This window comes from Lolium perenne, chromosome 3 (assembly GCF_019359855.2).
Source record: "Lolium perenne isolate Kyuss_39 chromosome 3, Kyuss_2.0, whole genome shotgun sequence".
In the NCBI taxonomy this organism is placed as follows: Eukaryota; Viridiplantae; Streptophyta; class Magnoliopsida; order Poales; family Poaceae; genus Lolium; species Lolium perenne.
Window position 1 is genome coordinate 266,697,028 of NC_067246.2, and position 4,314 is coordinate 266,701,341.

The window sequence follows — 4,314 nt, forward strand, 5'->3', positions numbered from 1 at the left end:
AAGAAGGTAAATTATGTCGAAGAAACCTCTTCCTTGAGTGATAAGATTGATGCTATTATGTCTATGCTTGTGAATGATAGGACTAATGTTGATCCTAATAATGTTCCGTTAGCTTCATTGGTTGCTCAAGAAGAACATGTTGATGTAAACTTCATTAAAAATAATAATTTCAACAACAATGCTTACTGGAACAATTCTAGTAACAACTATAGGCCATATCCTTATAATAATGGCAATGGCTATGGTAATTATTATGGGAATTCTTACAACAATAATAGGAATTCACCCCCTGGACTTGAAACCATGCTTAAAGAATTTATTAGTACACAAACTGCTTTTAACAAATCTGTTGAAGAAAAGCTTGGGAAAATTGATATACTTGCTTCTAAAGTCGATAGTCTTGCTGCTGATGTTGATCTTTTGAAATCGAAAGTTATGCCTAATGAAAATCATCATAATAAAATTGTTACTACAGCAAATGCCATCCAAGTTAGAATTAATGAGAATATAAGATTGATGGCCGAATTGCGTGCTAGGTGGGAAAAAGAAGAAAATGAAAAAGAAGACAATATAGCTAAAGTTTGGACTATTACCACCACTAGTAATGCTAATTCTACACAAGTTGCTGCACCTCCTACTATTACTAATAAAAGAATTGGTGTTAGCAATGTTTCCACTGATGGGGTTCGTAGCATAGAAAACAAAAAATTTCCTACCGCAAGACGAATAAAAACAATAGATCTAATCTATGGAACACCCAAGATCTAATCTACAAGATCGAAGCAACGAGATGGAGATGAGACTAACCCTCGAAGATTCCAAAGTCTACGAGATTAATCTCGTTGTTGGTGTAGACGATCGTCCCCGGTGCTGCAATCCGGCAGCACTTCCGTACTCGGTCGCGCGTACGGTGTCGATGAAGCTCCTTCCTCTCCCGTTCCAGCGGGCAGCGGAGGTGTGGTAGATCTCCTCCAAACTCCAGCAGCACGACGGCGTGGTGGTGGTAGTGGAGGAAGAAAAGCTGCAGGGCTTCGCCTAAGCCGGAGCAGCGTATGGTGGAGAGAGAGGCGGCGCAGGAGGAGGCAATGGATGGGGGGTGTGGCCGGCCACCCCCTCCCCTCTTTATATAGAGGGGCAGCCGGCCAAGGTGGCCCCCTTTCCCATCTAGGGTTAGGGGGGGCGGCGGCCAAGGGGGGGAGAGGGGCTTTCCCCTCCCCCAAGTTGATCCCCCCCAGGGAAACCCTAGGGGGTTGGCCGGCCTGGGCCTTGGGGGCCAAGTTCCCCTGGCCCATTAGGCTAGGGAGCATCCCCTCGGCCCACGGTGGGCCTCCTAGGTCGTGGGCCCCATGGTGGACCCTTCCGGAACCTTCTAGAACCTTCCAGTCAATACCGGAACAATCCCGAACATTTCCGAAAACCCAGAAATCAACTTCCCTTATATGAATCTTATTCTCCGGACTATTCCGGACCTCCTCGTGACATCCTGGATCACATCCGAGACTCCGAACAAACTTCGTCTCCATACCATATTCAAATCTACTTATGCGACATCGAACCTTAAGCGCGTCACCCTACGGTTCGCGAACTATGCAGACATGGTCGAGACTCCTCTCCGAGCAATAACCAATAGCGGGATCTGGAGATCCATAATGGATCCCACATATTCAACGATGACTTAGTGATCGATTGAACCATTTACATACGATGTCAATTCCCTTTGTCTCGCGATATTTTACTTGTCCGAGGTTTGATCATCGGTATCTCCATACCTTGTTCAACCTCGTTACCGACAAGTACTCTTTACTCGTACCGTGGTATGTGATCTCTTATGAACTATTCATATGCTTGCAAGCTAATCAGATGACATTCCACCGAGAGGGCCCAGAGTAAATCTATCCGTCATCAGGATGGACAAATCCCACTGTTGATCCATATGCCTCAACTCACACTTTCCAAATACTTAATCCCATCTTTATTGTCACCCATTTACGCAATGACGTTTGATGTAATCAAAGTACCCTTTCGGTGTAAGTGATTTACATGATCTCATGGTCGAAGGATTAAGACAACTATGTATTGAAAGCTTATAGCAAATGAACTTGATGACTTGATCTTATGCTACGCTCATTTGGGTGTGTGTCCATTATATCATTCAACTAATGACACAACCTTGTTATTAATAACATCCAATGTTCATGATCACGAAACCATGATCATCTATTAATCAACAAGCTAGTTATACAAGAGGCTTACTAGGGACTCCTTGTTGTTTACATAACACACATGTATCAATGTTTCGGTTAATACAATTATAGCATGGTATATAAACATTTATCATAAACACAAAGATATTATAATAACCACTTTATTATTGCCTCTTGGGCATATCTCCAACACCACTTCTAATGCAAAGCACGAGAAACTGCCCGAAACTGCTAAAACTGCTGAAACTGCCTGTGATAAAACTGCTGAAATTTTTCCAACATGGGGGATGATGATCCCATTGCTTTAGATTATAATGGTTTAAATTTTGATGATTGCCACATCTCTGAAGTTATAAAGTTCTTACAAAAACTTGCTAAGAGTCCTAATGCTAGTGCTATAAATTTGGCTTTCACGAAACATATTACAAATGCTCTCATAAAAGCTAGAGAAGAGAAATTAGAACGCGAAGCCTCTATTCCTAGGAAGCTCGAGGATGGTTGGGAGCCCATCATTAAGATGAAGGTCAATGATTTTGATTGTAATGCTTTATGTGATCTTGGTGCAAGTATTTCTGTTATGCCTAAGAAAATCTATAATATGCTTGACTTGCCACCATTGAAAAATTGTTATTTGGATGTTAATCTTGCTGATCATTCTACAAAGAAACCTTTGGGGAAAGTTGATAATGTTCGCATTACCGTTAACAATAACCTTGTCCCCGTTGATTTTTTTGTCTTGGATATTGAATGCAATGCATCTTGTCCCATTATATTGGGAAGACCTTTTTTTCGAACTGTTGGTGCTATCATTGATATGAAGGAAGGTAATATTAAATATCAATTTCCTATCAAGAAAGGTATGGAACACTTCCCTAGAAAGAGAATGAAGTTACCTTTTGAATCTATTATTAGAACAAATTATGATGTTGACACTTCGTCTCTTGATAATACTTGATGCACACTTTCTGCGCCTAGCTGAAAGGCGTTAAAGAAAAGCGCTTATGGGAGACAACCCATATTTTTACTACAGTACTTTGTTTTATATTTTGTGTCTTGGAAGTTGTTTACTACTGTAGCAACCTCTCCTTATCTTAGTTTTGTGTTTTGTTGTGCCAAGTAAAGTCGTTGATAGTAAGGTTCATACTAGATTTGGATTACTGCGCAGAAACAGATTTCTTTGCTGTCACGAATCTGGGCAAAATTCTCTGTAGGTAACTCAGAAAATTATGAAAATTTACGTGAGTAATTCTCAGATATGTACGCAACTTTCATTCAATTTGAGCATTTTCATTTGAGCAAGTCTGGTGCCTCAATAAAATTCGTCATTACGAACTGTTCTGTTTTGACAGATTCTGCCTTTTATTTCGCATTGTCTGTTTTGTTATGTTCGATGGATATTTCGATTCCATTGACTTTCAGTAGCTTTGTGCAATGTCCAGAAGTGTTAAGAATGATTATTTCACCTCTGAACATGTATATTTTGATTGTGCACTAACCCTCTAATGAGTTGTTTTGAGTTTGGTGTGGAGGAAGTTTTCAAGGATCAAGAGAGGGAGATGATACAACATGATCAAGGAGAGTGAAAGCTCTAAGCTTGGGGATGCCCCGGTGGTTCACCCCTGCATATATCAAGAAGACTCAAGCGTCTAAGCTTGGGGATGCCCAAGGCATCCCCTTCTTCATCGACAACATTATCAGGTTCCTCCCCTGAAACTATATTTTTATTCCATCACATCTTATGTGCTTTGCTTGGAGCGTCGGTTTGTTTTTGTTTTTGTTTTGTTTGAATAAAATGGATCCTAGCATTCATTGTGTGGGAGAGAGACACGCTCCGCTGTTGCATATGGAAAAGTATGTCCTTAGGCTTTACTCATAATATTCATGGCGAAGTTTCTTCTTCGTTAAATTGTTATATGGTTGGAATTGGAAAATGATACATGTAGTAATTTGCTAAAATGTCTTGGGTAATGTGATACTTGGCAATTGTTGTGCTCATGTTTAAGCTCTTGCATCATATGCTTTGCACCTATTAATGAAGAAATACATAGAGCATGCTAAAATTTGGTTTGCATAATTGGTCTCTCTAAGGTCTAGATAATTTCTAGTATTG